Source organism: Lithobates pipiens, unplaced genomic scaffold (genome assembly GCF_037356315.1).
Source record: "Lithobates pipiens isolate NorthernLeopardFrog02 unplaced genomic scaffold, aLitPip1_a1.2 Scaffold_8, whole genome shotgun sequence".
NCBI lineage: Eukaryota > Metazoa > Chordata > Amphibia > Anura > Ranidae > Lithobates > Lithobates pipiens.
In genome coordinates this window covers 271,018,444-271,036,049 of record NW_027507903.1, presented here as the reverse complement: position 1 = coordinate 271,036,049, position 17,606 = coordinate 271,018,444, and the positions used below count along the sequence as shown (strand labels likewise).

General features: G+C 45.9%; 15 non-coding genes across 15 annotated transcripts; all 15 read left to right on the top strand.

Moving 5' to 3' along the window:
• The first annotated feature begins 265 nt into the window (after window positions 1-265).
• On the top strand, window positions 266-338 carry TRNAV-AAC (transfer RNA valine (anticodon AAC)). The gene has a single exon. It is a non-coding gene; the product is annotated as a tRNA-Val (tRNA).
• A 1,543-nt stretch (window positions 339-1,881) lies between these two features.
• TRNAV-AAC (transfer RNA valine (anticodon AAC)) lies at window positions 1,882-1,954 on the top strand. The gene has a single exon. It is a non-coding gene; the product is annotated as a tRNA-Val (tRNA).
• Window positions 1,955-2,876: 922 nt separating this feature from the next.
• On the top strand, window positions 2,877-2,949 carry TRNAV-CAC (transfer RNA valine (anticodon CAC)). Its single transcript has one exon. It is a non-coding gene; the product is annotated as a tRNA-Val (tRNA).
• A 1,366-nt stretch (window positions 2,950-4,315) lies between these two features.
• On the top strand, window positions 4,316-4,388 carry TRNAV-AAC (transfer RNA valine (anticodon AAC)). The gene has a single exon. It is a non-coding gene; the product is annotated as a tRNA-Val (tRNA).
• Window positions 4,389-5,127: 739 nt separating this feature from the next.
• TRNAV-AAC (transfer RNA valine (anticodon AAC)) lies at window positions 5,128-5,200 on the top strand. Its single transcript has one exon. It is a non-coding gene; the product is annotated as a tRNA-Val (tRNA).
• Window positions 5,201-5,939: 739 nt separating this feature from the next.
• Window positions 5,940-6,012, top strand: TRNAV-AAC (transfer RNA valine (anticodon AAC)). Its single transcript has one exon. It is a non-coding gene; the product is annotated as a tRNA-Val (tRNA).
• Window positions 6,013-6,751: 739 nt separating this feature from the next.
• On the top strand, window positions 6,752-6,824 carry TRNAV-AAC (transfer RNA valine (anticodon AAC)). The gene has a single exon. It is a non-coding gene; the product is annotated as a tRNA-Val (tRNA).
• A 1,543-nt stretch (window positions 6,825-8,367) lies between these two features.
• TRNAV-AAC (transfer RNA valine (anticodon AAC)) lies at window positions 8,368-8,440 on the top strand. Its single transcript has one exon. It is a non-coding gene; the product is annotated as a tRNA-Val (tRNA).
• A 923-nt stretch (window positions 8,441-9,363) lies between these two features.
• Window positions 9,364-9,436, top strand: TRNAV-CAC (transfer RNA valine (anticodon CAC)). The gene has a single exon. It is a non-coding gene; the product is annotated as a tRNA-Val (tRNA).
• A 738-nt stretch (window positions 9,437-10,174) lies between these two features.
• TRNAV-CAC (transfer RNA valine (anticodon CAC)) lies at window positions 10,175-10,247 on the top strand. Its single transcript has one exon. It is a non-coding gene; the product is annotated as a tRNA-Val (tRNA).
• Window positions 10,248-11,797: 1,550 nt separating this feature from the next.
• On the top strand, window positions 11,798-11,870 carry TRNAV-CAC (transfer RNA valine (anticodon CAC)). The gene has a single exon. It is a non-coding gene; the product is annotated as a tRNA-Val (tRNA).
• Window positions 11,871-14,049: 2,179 nt separating this feature from the next.
• Window positions 14,050-14,122, top strand: TRNAV-AAC (transfer RNA valine (anticodon AAC)). The gene has a single exon. It is a non-coding gene; the product is annotated as a tRNA-Val (tRNA).
• Window positions 14,123-15,045: 923 nt separating this feature from the next.
• On the top strand, window positions 15,046-15,118 carry TRNAV-CAC (transfer RNA valine (anticodon CAC)). Its single transcript has one exon. It is a non-coding gene; the product is annotated as a tRNA-Val (tRNA).
• A 555-nt stretch (window positions 15,119-15,673) lies between these two features.
• TRNAV-AAC (transfer RNA valine (anticodon AAC)) lies at window positions 15,674-15,746 on the top strand. Its single transcript has one exon. It is a non-coding gene; the product is annotated as a tRNA-Val (tRNA).
• A 739-nt stretch (window positions 15,747-16,485) lies between these two features.
• TRNAV-AAC (transfer RNA valine (anticodon AAC)) lies at window positions 16,486-16,558 on the top strand. Its single transcript has one exon. It is a non-coding gene; the product is annotated as a tRNA-Val (tRNA).
• The last annotated feature ends 1,048 nt before the right edge of the window (window positions 16,559-17,606 follow it).

Here is a 17,606-nt window from a genome sequence, read left to right as displayed (position 1 = left end):
ACCTGGTGAGAAAAGTGTGTGGAAAAGCTAGAGGTGATATCCATGACTCAGTGTATCTTGCCAGTACTGGCTGTTTTGAGGATGTTATTTGTATCAAGTTAGGCATCCGAGATGGGCTTTCTTCCTTCTTTGCTTCATTACCAAAGAGTATCATTTGCAAGGACGGTAAACTGAACTCAGGTTATCAACCAACCAGAAGCAAATAATAGCTAATACGGTGACCTCAACCTCCGAGCAACCAACCCGAAAGGTGCTGTCGTGATAGGTTTCTGTAGTGTAGTGGTTATCACGTTCGCCTAACACGCGAAAGGTCCCCGGTTCGAAACCGGGCAGAAACAATTTGAGCGCGCTAGTGCTTTTTGTCAATGTCGCTTTCAGCAGCTCTTTTCACCGATCTTACTTTAGGGTAGACTTTCGGTTTGCAAGGCTCAAAAAAACAGCATGAATGGGTTTCTGTAGTGTAGTGGTTATCAGGTTCGCCTCACACGCGAAAGGTCCCCGGTTCGAAACCGGGCAGAAACAGTGCTTACCTTTAACTTTTTCACAGTCTGGCAAACTCAAAGCTCTTGCCATGCCTTGCCCCTCTGGCAGCCGTAAGCCAAATCTGCCAATACAAAGCACAGTTTAGGTGCAACACCTTCAATGTGAGCTCTTTTTCTTCACTGTTTATGAGCTGACCAACGCTGTAAGTGTTTGGTGTTTAGGCAAACTTGTTTTCTGGACCCAAAGGCAATTGGAATGTGGACTTTGGTTCTCCTGCTTAGTCAGCTGAGCTGGAAAACCTGACGAACATTGGCGTATGTTTTCAGCTGACCTGGTGAGAAAAGTGTGTGGAAAAGCTAGAGGTGATATCCATGACTCAGTGTATCTTGCCAGTACTGGCTGTTTTGAGGATGTTATTTGTATCAAGTTAGGCATCCGAGATGGGCTTTCTTCCTTCTTTGCTTCATTACCAAAGAGTATAATTTGCAAGGACGGTAAACTGAACTTAGGTTATCAACCAACCAGAAGCAAATAATAGCTAATACGGTGACCTCAACCTCCGAGCAACCAACCCGAAAAGTGCTGTTGTGATAGGTTTCTGTAGTGTAGTGGTTATCACGTTCGCCTAACACGCGAAAGGTCCCCGGTTCGAAACCGGGCAGGAACAATTTGAGCGCGCTAGTGCTTTTTGTCAATGTCGCTTTCAGCAGCTCTTTTCACCGATCTTACTTTAGGGTAGACTTTCGGTTTGCAAGGCTCAGAAAAACAGCATGAATGGGTTTCTGTAGTGTAGTGGTTATCACGTTCGCCTCACACACGAAAGGTCCCCGGTTCGAAACCGGGCAGAAACAGTGCTTACCTTTAACTGTCTGGCAAACTCAAAGCTCTTGCCATGCCTTGCCCCTCTGGCAGCCGTAAGCCAAATCTGCCAATACAAAGCACAGTTTAGGTGCAACACCTTCAATGTGAGCTCTTTTTCTTCACTGTTTATGAGCTGACCATCGCTGTAAGTGTTTGGTGTTTAGGCAAACTTGTTTTCTGGACCCAAAGGCAATTGGAATGTGGACTTTGGTTCTCCTGCTTAGTCAGCTGAGCTGGAAAACCTGACGACCATTGGCGTATGTTTTCAGCTGACCTGGTGAGAAAAGTGTGTGGAAAAGCTAGAGGTGATATCCATGACTCAGTGTATCTTGCCAGTACTGGCTGTTTTGAGGATGTTATTTGTATCAAGTTAGGCATCCGAGATGGGCTTTCTTCCTTCTTTGCTTCATTACCAAAGAGTATCATTTGCAAGGACGGTAAACTGAACTCAGGTTATCAACCAACCAGAAGCAAATAATAGCTAATACGGTGACCCCAACCTCCGAGCAACCAACCCGAAAAGTGCTGTCATGATAGGTTTCTGTAGTGTAGTGGTTATCACGTTCGCCTAACACGCGAAAGGTCCCCGGTTCGAAACCGGGCAGAAACAATTTGAGCGCGCTAGTGCTTTTTGTCAATGTCGCTTTCAGCAGCTCTTTTCACCGATCTTACTTTAGGGTAGACTTTCGGTCTGCAAGGCTCAAAAAAACAGCATGAATGGGTTTCTGTAGTGTAGTGGTTATCACGTTCGCCTCACAAGCGAAAGGTGCCCAGTTCGAAACCGGGCAGAAACAGTGCTTACCTTTAACTTTTTCACAGTCTGGCAAACTCAAAGCTCTTGCCATGCCTTGCCCCTCTGGCAGCCGTAAGCCAAATCTGCCAATACAAAGCACAGTTTAGGTGCAACACCTTCAATGTGAGCTCTTTTTCTTCACTGTTTATAAGCTGACCATCGCTGTAAGTGTTTGGTGTTTAGGCAAACTTGTTTTCTGGACCCAAAGGCAATTGGAATGTGGATTTTGGTTCTCCTGCTTAGTCAGCTGAGCTGGAAAACCTGACGACCATTGGCGTATGTTTTCAGCTGACCTGGTGAGAAAAGTGTGTGGAAAAGCTAGAGGTGATATCCATGACTCAGTGTATCTTGCCAGTACTGGCTGTTTTGAGGATGTTATTTGTATCAAGTTAGGCATCCGAGATGGGCTTTCTTCCTTCTTTGCTTCATTACCAAAGAGTATCATTTGCAAGGACGGTAAACTGAACTCAGGTTATCAACCAACCAGAAGCAAATAATAGCTAATACGGTGACCCCAACCTCCGAGCAACCAACCCGAAAAGTGCTGTTGTGATAGGTTTCTGTAGTGTAGTGGTTATCACGTTCGCCTAACGCGCGAAAGGTCCCCGGTTCGAAACCGGGCAGAAACAATTTGAGCGCGCTAGTGCTTTTTGTCAATGTCGCTTTCAGCAGCTCTTTTCACCGATCTTACTTTAGGGTAGACTTTCGGTCTGCAAGGCTCAAAAAACAGCATGAATGGGTTTCTGTAGTGTAGTGGTTATCACGTTCGCCTCACACGCGAAAGGTCCCCGGTTCGAAACCGGGCAGAAACAGTGCTTACCTTTAACTTTTTCACAGTCTGGCAAACTCAAACTCTTGCCATGCCTTGCCCCTCTGGCAGCCGTAAGCCAAATCTGCCAATACAAAGCACAGTTTAGGTGCAACACCTTCAATGTGAGCTCTTTTTCTTCACTGTTTATGAGCTGACCATCGCTGTAAGTGTTTGGTGTTTAGGCAAACTTGTTTTCTGGACCCAAAGGCAATTGGAATGTGGACTTTGGTTCTCCTGCTTAGTCAGCTGAGCTGGAAAACCTGACGACCATTGGCGTATGTTTTCAGCTGACCTGGTGAGAAAAGTGTGTGGAAAAGCTAGAGGTGATATCCATGACTCAGTGTATCTTGCCAGTACTGGCTGTTTTGAGGATGTTATTTGTATCAAGTTAGGCATCCGAGATGGGCTTTCTTCCTTCTTTGCTTCATTACCAAAGAGTATCATTTGCAAGGACGGTAAACTGAACTCAGGTTATCAACCAACCAGAAGCAAATAATAGCTAATACGGTGACCTCAACCACCGAGCAACCAACCCGAAAAGTGCTATAGTGATAGGTTTCTGTAGTGTAGTGGTTATCACGTTCGCCTAACACGCGAAAGGTCCCCGGTTCGAAACCGGGCAGAAACGATTTGAGCGCGCTAGTGCTTTTTGTCAATGTCGCTTTCCGCAGCTCTTTTCACCGATCTTACTTTAGGGTAGACTTTCGGTTTGCAAGGCTCAAAAAAACAGCATGAATGGGTTTCTGTAGTGTAGTGGTTATCAGGTTCGCCTCACACGCGAAAGGTCCCCGGTTCGAAACCGGGCAGAAACAGTGCTTACCTTTAACTTTTTCACAGTCTGGCAAACTCAAAGCTCTTGCCATGCCTTGCCCCTCTGGCAGCCATAAGCCAAATCTGCCAATACAAAGCACAGTTTAGGTGCAACACCTTCAATGTGAGCTCTTTTTCTTCACTGTTTATGAGCTGACCATCGCTGTAAGTGTTTGGTGTTTAGGCAAACTTGTTTTCTGGACCCAAATGCAATTGGAATGTGGACTTTGGTTCTCCTGCTTAGTCAGCTGAGCTGGAAAACCTGACGACCATTGGCGTATGTTTTCAGCTGACCTGGTGAGAAAAGTGTGTGGAAAAGCTAGAGGTGATATCCATGACTCAGTGTATCTTGCCAGTACTGGCTGTTTTGAGGATGTTATTTGTATCAAGTTAGGCATCCGAGATGGGCTTTCTTCCTTCTTTGCTTCATTACCAAAGAGTATCATTTGCAAGGACGGTAAACTGAACTCAGGTTATCAACCAACCAGAAGCAAATAATAGCTAATACGGTGACCTCAACCTCCGAGCAACCAACCCGAAAAGTGCTGTAGTGATAGGTTTCTGTAGTGTAGTGGTTATCACGTTCGCCTAACACGCGAAAGGTCCCCGGTTCGAAACCGGGCAGAAACAATTTGAGCGCGCTAGTGCTTTTTGTCAATGTCGCTTTCAGCAGCTCTTTTCACCGATCTTACTTTAGGGTAGACTTTCGGTTTGCAAGGCTCAAAAAAACAGCATGAATGGGTTTCTGTAGTGTAGTGGTTATCAGGTTCGCCTCACACGCGAAAGGTCCCCGGTTCGAAACCGGGCAGAAACAGTGCTTACCTTTAACTTTTTCACAGTCTGGCAAACTCAAAGCTCTTGCCATGCCTTGCCCCTCTGGCAGCCGTAAGCCAAATCTGCCAATACAAAGCACAGTTTAGGTGCAACACCTTCAATGTGAGCTCTTTTTCTTCACTGTTTATGAGCTGACCAACGCTGTAAGTGTTTGGTGTTTAGGCAAACTTGTTTTCTGGACCCAAAGGCAATTGGAATGTGGACTTTGGTTCTCCTGCTTAGTCAGCTGAGCTGGAAAACCTGACGAACATTGGCGTATGTTTTCAGCTGACCTGGTGAGAAAAGTGTGTGGAAAAGCTAGAGGTGATATCCATGACTCAGTGTATCTTGCCAGTACTGGCTGTTTTGAGGATGTTATTTGTATCAAGTTAGGCATCCGAGATGGGCTTTCTTCCTTCTTTGCTTCATTACCAAAGAGTATCATTTGCAAGGACGGTAAACTGAACTCAGGTTATCAACCAACCAGAAGCAAATAATAGCTAATACGGTGACCCCAACCTCCGAGCAACCAACCCGAAAAGTGCTGTCGTGATAGGTTTCTGTAGTGTAGTGGTTATCACGTTCGCCTAACACGCGAAAGGTCCCCGGTTCGAAACCGGGCAGAAACAATTTGAGCGCGCTAGTGCTTTTTGTCAATGTCGCTTTCAGCAGCTCTTTTCACCGATCTTACTTTAGGGTAGACTTTCGGTCTGCAAGGCTCAAAAAAACAGCATGAATGGGTTTCTGTAGTGTAGTGGTTATCACATTCGCCTCACACGCGAAAGGTCCCCGGTTCGAAACCGGGCAGAAACAGTGCTTACCTTTAACTTTTTCACAGTCTGGCAAACTCAAAGCTCTTGCCATGCCTTGCCCCTCTGGCAGCCGTAAGCCAAATCTGCCAATACAAAGCACAGTTTAGGTGCAACACCTTCAATGTGAGCTCTTTTTCTTCACTGTTTATGAGCTGACCAACGCTGTAAGTGTTTGGTGTTTAGGCAAACTTGTTTTCTGGACCCAAAGGCAATTGGAATGTGGACTTTGGTTCTCCTGCTTAGTCAGCTGAGCTGGAAAACCTGACGACCATTGGCGTATGTTTTCAGCTGACCTGGTGAGAAAAGTGTGTGGAAAAGCTAGAGGTGATATCCATGACTCAGTGTATCTTGCCAGTACTGGCTGTTTTGAGGATGTTATTTGTATCAAGTTAGGCATCCGAGATGGGCTTTCTTCCTTCTTTGCTTCATTACCAAAGAGTATCATTTGCAAGGACGGTAAACTGAACTCAGGTTATCAACCAACCAGAAGCAAATAATAGCTAATACGGTGACCCCAACCTCCGAGCAACCAACCCGAAAAGTGCTGTCATGATAGGTTTCTGTAGTGTAGTGGTTATCACGTTCGCCTAACACGCGAAAGGTCCCCGGTTCGAAACCGGGCAGAAACAATTTGAGCGCGCTAGTGCTTTTTGTCAATGTCGCTTTCAGCAGCTCTTTTCACCGATCTTACTTTAGGGTAGACTTTCGGTTTGCAAGGCTCAAAAAAACAGCATGAATGGGTTTCTGTAGTGTAGTGGTTATCACGTTCGCCTCACACGCGAAAGGTCCCCGGTTTGAAACCGGGCAGAAACAGTGCTTACCTTTAACTTTTTCACAGTCTGGCAAACTCAAAGCTCTTGCCATGCCTTGCCCCTCTGGCAGCCGTAAGCCAAATCTGCCAATACAAAGCACAGTTTAGGTGCAACACCTTCAATGTGAGCTCTTTTTCTTCACTGTTTATGAGCTGACCATCGCTGTAAGTGTTTGGTGTTTAGGCAAACTTGTTTTCTGGACCCAAAGGCAATTGGAATGTGGACTTTGGTTCTCCTGCTTAGTCAGCTGAGCTGGAAAACCTGACGACCATTGGCGTATGTTTTCAGCTGACCTGGTGAGAAAAGTGTGTGGAAAAGCTAGAGGTGATATCCATGACTCAGTGTATCTTGCCAGTACTGGCTGTTTTGAGGATGTTATTTGTATCAAGTTAGGCATCCGAGATGGGCTTTCTTCCTTCTTTGCTTCATTACCAAAGAGTATCATTTGCAAGGACGGTAAACTGAACTCAGGTTATCAACCAACCAGAAGCAAATAATAGCTAATACGGTGACCTCAACCTCCGAGCAACCAACCCGAAAGGTGCTGTCGTGATAGGTTTCTGTAGTGTAGTGGTTATCACGTTCGCCTAACACGCGAAAGGTCCCCGGTTCGAAACCGGGCAGAAACAATTTGAGCGCGCTAGTGCTTTTTGTCAATGTCGCTTTCAGCAGCTCTTTTCACCGATCTTACTTTAGGGTAGACTTTCGGTTTGCAAGGCTCAAAAAAACAGCATGAATGGGTTTCTGTAGTGTAGTGGTTATCAGGTTCGCCTCACACGCGAAAGGTCCCCGGTTCGAAACCGGGCAGAAACAGTGCTTACCTTTAACTTTTTCACAGTCTGGCAAACTCAAAGCTCTTGCCATGCCTTGCCCCTCTGGCAGCCGTAAGCCAAATCTGCCAATACAAAGCACAGTTTAGGTGCAACACCTTCAATGTGAGCTCTTTTTCTTCACTGTTTATGAGCTGACCAACGCTGTAAGTGTTTGGTGTTTAGGCAAACTTGTTTTCTGGACCCAAAGGCAATTGGAATGTGGACTTTGGTTCTCCTGCTTAGTCAGCTGAGCTGGAAAACCTGACGAACATTGGCGTATGTTTTCAGCTGACCTGGTGAGAAAAGTGTGTGGAAAAGCTAGAGGTGATATCCATGACTCAGTGTATCTTGCCAGTACTGGCTGTTTTGAGGATGTTATTTGTATCAAGTTAGGCATCCGAGATGGGCTTTCTTCCTTCTTTGCTTCATTACCAAAGAGTATAATTTGCAAGGACGGTAAACTGAACTTAGGTTATCAACCAACCAGAAGCAAATAATAGCTAATACGGTGACCTCAACCTCCGAGCAACCAACCCGAAAAGTGCTGTTGTGATAGGTTTCTGTAGTGTAGTGGTTATCACGTTCGCCTAACACGCGAAAGGTCCCCGGTTCGAAACCGGGCAGGAACAATTTGAGCGCGCTAGTGCTTTTTGTCAATGTCGCTTTCAGCAGCTCTTTTCACCGATCTTACTTTAGGGTAGACTTTCGGTTTGCAAGGCTCAAAAAAACAGCATGAATGGGTTTCTGTAGTGTAGTGGTTATCACGTTCGCCTCACACACGAAAGGTCCCCGGTTCGAAACCGGGCAGAAACAGTGCTTACCTTTAACTGTCTGGCAAACTCAAAGCTCTTGCCATGCCTTGCCCCTCTGGCAGCCGTAAGCCAAATCTGCCAATACAAAGCACAGTTTAGGTGCAACACCTTCAATGTGAGCTCTTTTTCTTCACTGTTTATGAGCTGACCATCGCTGTAAGTGTTTGGTGTTTAGGCAAACTTGTTTTCTGGACCCAAAGGCAATTGGAATGTGGACTTTGGTTCTCCTGCTTAGTCAGCTGAGCTGGAAAACCTGACGACCATTGGCGTATGTTTTCAGCTGACCTGGTGAGAAAAGTGTGTGGAAAAGCTAGAGGTGATATCCATGACTCAGTGTATCTTGCCAGTACTGGCTGTTTTGAGGATGTTATTTGTATCAAGTTAGGCATCCGAGATGGGCTTTCTTCCTTCTTTGCTTCATTACCAAAGAGTATCATTTGCAAGGACGGTAAACTGAACTCAGGTTATCAACCAACCAGAAGCAAATAATAGCTAATACGGTGACCCCAACCTCCGAGCAACCAACCCGAAAAGTGCTGTCATGATAGGTTTCTGTAGTGTAGTGGTTATCACGTTCGCCTAACACGCGAAAGGTCCCCGGTTCGAAACCGGGCAGAAACAATTTGAGCGCGCTAGTGCTTTTTGTCAATGTCGCTTTCAGCAGCTCTTTTCACCGATCTTACTTTAGGGTAGACTTTCGGTCTGCAAGGCTCAAAAAAACAGCATGAATGGGTTTCTGTAGTGTAGTGGTTATCACGTTCGCCTCACAAGCGAAAGGTGCCCGGTTCGAAACCGGGCAGAAACAGTGCTTACCTTTAACTTTTTCACAGTCTGGCAAACTCAAAGCTCTTGCCATGCCTTGCCCCTCTGGCAGCCGTAAGCCAAATCTGCCAATACAAAGCACAGTTTAGGTGCAACACCTTCAATGTGAGCTCTTTTTCTTCACTGTTTATAAGCTGACCATCGCTGTAAGTGTTTGGTGTTTAGGCAAACTTGTTTTCTGGACCCAAAGGCAATTGGAATGTGGATTTTGGTTCTCCTGCTTAGTCAGCTGAGCTGGAAAACCTGACGACCATTGGCGTATGTTTTCAGCTGACCTGGTGAGAAAAGTGTGTGGAAAAGCTAGAGGTGATATCCATGACTCAGTGTATCTTGCCAGTACTGGCTGTTTTGAGGATGTTATTTGTATCAAGTTAGGCATCCGAGATGGGCTTTCTTCCTTCTTTGCTTCATTACCAAAGAGTATCATTTGCAAGGACGGTAAACTGAACTCAGGTTATCAACCAACCAGAAGCAAATAATAGCTAATACGGTGACCCCAACCTCCGAGCAACCAACCCGAAAAGTGCTGTCATGATAGGTTTCTGTAGTGTAGTGGTTATCACGTTCGCCTAACACGCGAAAGGTCCCCGGTTCAAAACCGGGCAGAAACAATTTGAGCGCGCTAGTGCTTTTTGTCAATGTCGCTTTCAGCAGCTCTTTTCACCGATCTTACTTTAGGGTAGACTTTCGGTCTGCAAGGCTCAAAAAAACAGCATGAATGGGTTTCTGTAGTGTAGTGGTTATCACGTTCGCCTCACACGCGAAAGGTCCCCGGTTCGAAACCGGGCAGAAACAGTGCTTACCTTTAACTTTTTCACAGTCTGGCAAACTCAAAGCTCTTGCCATGCCTTGCCCCTCTGGCAGCCGTAAGCCAAATCTGCCAATACAAAGCACAGTTTAGGTGCAACACCTTCAATGTGAGCTCTTTTTCTTCACTGTTTATGAGCTGACCATCGCTGTAAGTGTTTGGTGTTTAGGCAAACTTGTTTTCTGGACCCAAAGGCAATTGGAATGTGGACTTTGGTTCTCCTGCTTAGTCAGCTGAGCTGGAAAACCTGACGACCATTGGCGTATGTTTTCAGCTGACCTGGTGAGAAAAGTGTGTGGAAAAGCTAGAGGTGATATCCATGACTCAGTGTATCTTGCCAGTACTGGCTGTTTTGAGGATGTTATTTGTATCAAGTTAGGCATCCGAGATGGGCTTTCTTCCTTCTTTGCTTCATTACCAAAGAGTATCATTTGCAAGGACGGTAAACTGAACTCAGGTTATCAACCAACCAGAAGCAAATAATAGCTAATACGGTGACCCCAACCTCCGAGCAACCAACCCGAAAAGTGCTGTTGTGATAGGTTTCTGTAGTGTAGTGGTTATCACGTTCGCCTAACGCGCGAAAGGTCCCCGGTTCGAAACCGGGCAGAAACAATTTGAGCGCGCTAGTGCTTTTTGTCAATGTCGCTTTCAGCAGCTCTTTTCACCGATCTTACTTTAGGGTAGACTTTCGGTCTGCAAGGCTCAAAAAACAGCATGAATGGGTTTCTGTAGTGTAGTGGTTATCACGTTCGCCTCACACGCGAAAGGTCCCCGGTTCGAAACCGGGCAGAAACAGTGCTTACCTTTAACTTTTTCACAGTCTGGCAAACTCAAAGCTCTTGCCATGCCTTGCCCCTCTGGCAGCCGTAAGCCAAATCTGCCAATACAAAGCACAGTTTAGGTGCAACACCTTCAATGTGAGCTCTTTTTCTTCACTGTTTATGAGCTGACCATCGCTGTAAGTGTTTGGTGTTTAGGCAAACTTGTTTTCTGGACCCAAAGGCAATTGGAATGTGGACTTTGGTTCTCCTGCTTAGTCAGCTGAGCTGGAAAACCTGACGACCATTGGCGTATGTTTTCAGCGGACCTGGTGAGAAAAGTGTGTGGAAAAGCTAGAGGTGATATCCATGACTCAGTGTATCTTGCCAGTACTGGCTGTTTTGAGGATGTTATTTGTATCAAGTTAGGCATCCGAGATGGGCTTTCTTCCTTCTTTGCTTCATTACCAAAGAGTATCATTTGCAAGGACGGTAAACTGAACTCAGGTTATCAACCAACCAGAAGCAAATAATAGCTAATACGGTGACCTCAACCACCGAGCAACCAACCCGAAAAGTGCTATAGTGATAGGTTTCTGTAGTGTAGTGGTTATCACGTTCGCCTAACACGCGAAAAGTCCCCGGTTCGAAACCGGGCAGAAACGATTTGAGCGCGCTAGTGCTTTTTGTCAATGTCGCTTTCCGCAGCTCTTTTCACCGATCTTACTTTAGGGTAGACTTTCGGTTTGCAAGGCTCAAAAAAACAGCATGAATGGGTTTCTGTAGTGTAGTGGTTATCAGGTTCGCCTCACACGCGAAAGGTCCCCGGTTCGAAACCGGGCAGAAACAGTGCTTACCTTTAACTTTTTCACAGTCTGGCAAACTCAAAGCTCTTGCCATGCCTTGCCCCTCTGGCAGCCGTAAGCCAAATCTGCCAATACAAAGCACAGTTTAGGTGCAACACCTTCAATGTGAGCTCTTTTTCTTCACTGTTTATGAGCTGACCATCGCTGTAAGTGTTTGGTGTTTAGGCAAACTTGTTTTCTGGACCCAAAGGCAATTGGAATGTGGACTTTGGTTCTCCTGCTTAGTCAGCTGAGCTGGAAAACCTGACGACCATTGGCGTATGTTTTCAGCTGACCTGGTGAGAAAAGTGTGTGGAAAAGCTAGAGGTGATATCCATGACTCAGTGTATCTTGCCAGTACTGGCTGTTTTGAGGATGTTATTTGTATCAAGTTAGGCATCCGAGATGGGCTTTCTTCCTTCTTTGCTTCATTACCAAAGAGTATCATTTGCAAGGACGGTAAACTGAACTCAGGTTATCAACCAACCAGAAGCAAATAATAGCTAATACGGTGACCCCAACCTCCGAGCAACCAACCCGAAAAGTGCTGTTGTGATAGGTTTCTGTAGTGTAGTGGTTATCACGTTCGCCTAACGCGCGAAAGGTCCCCGGTTCGAAACCGGGCAGAAACAATTTGAGCGCGCTAGTGCTTTTTGTCAATGTCGCTTTCAGCAGCTCTTTTCACCGATCTTACTTTAGGGTAGACTTTCGGTCTGCAAGGCTCAAAAAACAGCATGAATGGGTTTCTGTAGTGTAGTGGTTATCACGTTCGCCTCACACGCGAAAGGTCCCCGGTTCGAAACCGGGCAGAAACAGTGCTTACCTTTAACTTTTTCACAGTCTGGCAAACTCAAAGCTCTTGCCATGCCTTGCCCCTCTGGCAGCCGTAAGCCAAATCTGCCAATACAAAGCACAGTTTAGGTGCAACACCTTCAATGTGAGCTCTTTTTCTTCACTGTTTATGAGCTGACCATCGCTGTAAGTGTTTGGTGTTTAGGCAAACTTGTTTTCTGGACCCAAAGGCAATTGGAATGTGGACTTTGGTTCTCCTGCTTAGTCAGCTGAGCTGGAAAACCTGACGACCATTGGCGTATGTTTTCAGCGGACCTGGTGAGAAAAGTGTGTGGAAAAGCTAGAGGTGATATCCATGACTCAGTGTATCTTGCCAGTACTGGCTGTTTTGAGGATGTTATTTGTATCAAGTTAGGCATCCGAGATGGGCTTTCTTCCTTCTTTGCTTCATTACCAAAGAGTATCATTTGCAAGGACGGTAAACTGAACTCAGGTTATCAACCAACCAGAAGCAAATAATAGCTAATACGGTGACCTCAACCACCGAGCAACCAACCCGAAAAGTGCTATAGTGATAGGTTTCTGTAGTGTAGTGGTTATCACGTTCGCCTAACACGCGAAAAGTCCCCGGTTCGAAACCGGGCAGAAACGATTTGAGCGCGCTAGTGCTTTTTGTCAATGTCGCTTTCCGCAGCTCTTTTCACCGATCTTACTTTAGGGTAGACTTTCGGTTTGCAAGGCTCAAAAAAACAGCATGAATGGGTTTCTGTAGTGTAGTGGTTATCAGGTTCGCCTCACACGCGAAAGGTCCCCGGTTCGAAACCGGGCAGAAACAGTGCTTACCTTTAACTTTTTCACAGTCTGGCAAACTCAAAGCTCTTGCCATGCCTTGCCCCTCTGGCAGCCGTAAGCCAAATCTGCCAATACAAAGCACAGTTTAGGTGCAACACCTTCAATGTGAGCTCTTTTTCTTCACTGTTTATGAGCTGACCATCGCTGTAAGTGTTTGGTGTTTAGGCAAACTTGTTTTCTGGACCCAAAGGCAATTGGAATGTGGACTTTGGTTCTCCTGCTTAGTCAGCTGAGCTGGAAAACCTGACGACCATTGGCGTATGTTTTCAGCTGACCTGGTGAGAAAAGTGTGTGGAAAAGCTAGAGGTGATATCCATGACTCAGTGTATCTTGCCAGTACTGGCTGTTTTGAGGATGTTATTTGTATCAAGTTAGGCATCCGAGATGGGCTTTCTTCCTTCTTTGCTTCATTACCAAAGAGTATCATTTGCAAGGACGGTAAACTGAACTCAGGTTATCAACCAACCAGAAGCAAATAATAGCTAATACGGTGACCTCAACCTCCGAGCAACCAACCCGAAAAGTGTTGTAGTGATAGGTTTCTGTAGTGTAGTGGTTATCACGTTCGCCTAACACGCGAAAGGTCCCCGGTTCGAAACCGGGCAGAAACGATTTGAGCGCGCTAGTGCTTTTTGTCAATGTCGCTTTCAGCAGCTCTTTTCACCGATCTTACTTTAGGGTAGACTTTCGGTTTGCAAGGCTCAAAAAAACAGCATGAATGGGTTTCTGTAGTGTAGTGGTTATCAGGTTCGCCTCACACGCGAAAGGTCCTCGGTTCGAAACCGGGCAGAAACAGTGCTTACCTTTAACTTTTTCACAGTCTGGCAAACTCAAAGCTCTTGCCATGCCTTGCCCCTCTGGCAGCCGTAAGCCAAATCTGCCAATACAAAGCACAGTTTAGGTGCAACACCTTCAATGTGAGCTCTTTTTCTTCACTGTTTATGAGCTGACCAACGCTGTAAGTGTTTGGTGTTTAGGCAAACTTGTTTTCTGGACCCAAAGGCAATTGGAATGTGGACTTTGGTTCTCCTGCTTAGTCAGCTGAGCTGGAAAACCTGACGAACATTGGCGTATGTTTTCAGCTGACCTGGTGAGAAAAGTGTGTGGAAAAGCTAGAGGTGATATCCATGACTCAGTGTATCTTGCCAGTACTGGCTGTTTTGAGGATGTTATTTGTATCAAGTTAGGCATCCGAGATGGGCTTTCTTCCTTCTTTGCTTCATTACCAAAGAGTATCATTTGCAAGGACGGTAAACTGAACTCAGGTTATCAACCAACCAGAAGCAAATAATAGCTAATACGGTGACCCCAACCTCCGAGCAACCAACCCGAAAAGAGCTGTCGTGATAGGTTTCTGTAGTGTAGTGGTTATCACGTTCGCCTAACACGCGAAAGGTCCCCGGTTCGAAACCGGGCAGAAACAATTTGAGCGCGCTAGTGCTTTTTGTCAATGTCGCTTTCAGCAGCTCTTTTCACCGATCTTACTTTAGGGTAGACTTTCGGTCTGCAAGGCTCAAAAAAACAGCATGAATGGGTTTCTGTAGTGTAGTGGTTATCACATTCGCCTCACACGCGAAAGGTCCCCGGTTCGAAACCGGGCAGAAACAGTGCTTACCTTTAACTTTTTCACAGTCTGGCAAACTCAAAGCTCTTGCCATGCCTTGCCCCTCTGGCAGCCGTAAGCCAAATCTGCCAATACAAAGCACAGTTTAGGTGCAACACCTTCAATGTGAGCTCTTTTTCTTCACTGTTTATGAGCTGACCATCGCTGTAAGTGTTTGGTGTTTAGGCAAACTTGTTTTCTGGACCCAAAGGCAATTGGAATGTGGACTTTGGTTCTCCTGCTTAGTCAGCTGAGCTGGAAAACCTGACGACCATTGGCGTATGTTTTCAGCTGACCTGGTGAGAAAAGTGTGTGGAAAAGCTAGAGGTGATATCCATGACTCAGTGTATCTTGCCAGTACTGGCTGTTTTGAGGATGTTATTTGTATCAAGTTAGGCATCCGAGATGGGCTTTCTTCCTTCTTTGCTTCATTACCAAAGAGTATCATTTGCAAGGACGGTAAACTGAACTCAGGTTATCAACCAACCAGAAGCAAATAATAGCTAATACGGTGACCCCAACCTCCGAGCAACCAACCCGAAAAGTGCTGTCATGATAGGTTTCTGTAGTGTAGTGGTTATCACGTTCGCCTAACACGCAAAAGGTCCCCGGTTCGAAACCGGGCAGAAACAATTTGAGCGCGCTAGTGCTTTTTGTCAATGTCGCTTTCAGCAGCTCTTTTCACCGATCTTACTTTAGGGTAGACTTTCGGTTTGCAAGGCTCAAAAAAACAGCATGAATGGGTTTCTGTAGTGTAGTGGTTATCACGTTCGCCTCACACGCGAAAGGTCCCCGGTTCGAAACCGGGCAGAAACAGTGCTTACCTTTAACTTTTTCACAGTCTGGCAAACTCAAAGCTCTTGCCATGCCTTGCCCCTCTGGCAGCCGTAAGCCAAATCTGCCAATACAAAGCACAGTTTAGGTGCAACACCTTCAATGTGAGCTCTTTTTCTTCACTGTTTATGAGCTGACCAACGCTGTAAGTGTTTGGTGTTTAGGCAAACTTGTTTTCTGGACCCAAAGGCAATTGGAATGTGGACTTTGGTTCTCCTGCTTAGTCAGCTGAGCTGGAAAACCTGACGACCATTGGCGTATGTTTTCAGCTGACCTGGTGAGAAAAGTGTGTGGAAAAGCTAGAGGTGATATCCATGACTCAGTGTATCTTGCCAGTACTGGCTGTTTTGAGGATGTTATTTGTATCAAGTTAGGCATCCGAGATGGGCTTTCTTCCTTCTTTGCTTCATTACCAAAGAGTATCATTTGCAAGGACGGTAAACTGAACTCAGGTTATCAACCAACCAGAAGCAAATAATAGCTAATACGGTGACCCCAACCTCCGAGCAACCAACCCGAAAAGTGCTGTCAAGATAGGTTTCTGTAGTGTAGTGGTTATCACGTTCGCCTAACACGCGAAAGGTCCCCGGTTCGAAACCGGGCAGAAACAATTTGAGCGCGCTCGTGCTTTTTGTCAATGTCGCTTTCAGCAGCTCTTTTCACCGATCTTACTTTAGGGTAGACTTTCGGTTTGCAAGGCTCAAAAAAACAGCATGAATGGGTTTCTGTAGTGTAGTGGTTATCACGTTCGCCTCACACGCGAAAGGTCCCCGGTTTGAAACCGGGCAGAAACAGTGCTTACCTTTAACTTTTTCACAGTCTGGCAAACTCAAAGCTCTTGCCATGCCTTGCCCCTCTGGCAGCCGTAAGCCAAATCTGCCAATACAAAGCACAGTTTAGGTGCAACACCTTCAATGTGAGCTCTTTTTCTTCACTGTTTATGAGCTGACCATCGCTGTAAGTGTTTGGTGTTTAGGCAAACTTGTTTTCTGGACCCAAAGGCAATTGGAATGTGGACTTTGGTTCTCCTGCTTAGTCAGCTGAGCTGGAAAACCTGACGACCATTGGCGTATGTTTTCAGCTGACCTGGTGAGAAAAGTGTGTGGAAAAGCTAGAGGTGATATCCATGACTCAGTGTATCTTGCCAGTACTGGCTGTTTTGAGGATGTTATTTGTATCAAGTTAGGCATCCGAGATGGGCTTTCTTCCTTCTTTGCTTCATTACCAAAGAGTATCATTTGCAAGGACGGTAAACTGAACTCAGGTTATCAACCAACCAGAAGCAAATAATAGCTAATACGGTGACCTCAACCTCCGAGCAACCAACCCGAAAGGTGCTGTCGTGATAGGTTTCTGTAGTGTAGTGGTTATCACGTTCGCCTAACACGCGAAAGGTCCCCGGTTCGAAACCGGGCAGAAACAATTTGAGCGCGCTAGTGCTTTTTGTCAATGTCGCTTTCAGCAGCTCTTTTCACCGATCTTACTTTAGGGTAGACTTTCGGTTTGCAAGGCTCAAAAAAACAGCATGAATGGGTTTCTGTAGTGTAGTGGTTATCAGGTTCGCCTCACACGCGAAAGGTCCCCGGTTCGAAACCGGGCAGAAACAGTGCTTACCTTTAACTTTTTCACAGTCTGGCAAACTCAAAGCTCTTGCCATGCCTTGCCCCTCTGGCAGCCGTAAGCCAAATCTGCCAATACAAAGCACAGTTTAGGTGCAACACCTTCAATGTGAGCTCTTTTTCTTCACTGTTTATGAGCTGACCAACGCTGTAAGTGTTTGGTGTTTAGGCAAACTTGTTTTCTGGACCCAAAGGCAATTGGAATGTGGACTTTGGTTCTCCTGCTTAGTCAGCTGAGCTGGAAAACCTGACGACCATTGGCGTATGTTTTCAGCTGACCTGGTGAGAAAAGTGTGTGGAAAAGCTAGAGGTGATATCCATGACTCAGTGTATCTTGCCAGTACTGGCTGTTTTGAGGATGTTATTTGTATCAAGTTAGGCATCCGAGATGGGCTTTCTTCCTTCTTTGCTTCATTACCAAAGAGTATCATTTGCAAGGACGGTAAACTGAACTCAGGTTATCAACCAACCAGAAGCAAATAATAGCTAATACGGTGACCCCAACCTCCGAGCAACCAACCCGAAAAGTGCTGTCATGATAGGTTTCTGTAGTGTAGTGGTTATCACGTTCGCCTAACATGCGAAAGGTCCCCGGTTCGAAACCGGGCAGAAACAATTTGAGCGCGCTGGTGCTTTTTGTCAATGTCGCTTTCAGCAGCTCTTTTCACCGATCTTACTTTAGGGTAGACTTTCGGTTTGCAAGGCTCAAAAAAACAGCATGAATGGGTTTCTGTAGTGTAGTGGTTATCACGTTCGCCTCACACACGAAAGGTCCCCGGTTCGAAACCGGGCAGAAACAGTGCTTACCTTTAACTGTCTGGCAAACTCAAAGCTCTTGCCATGCCTTGCCC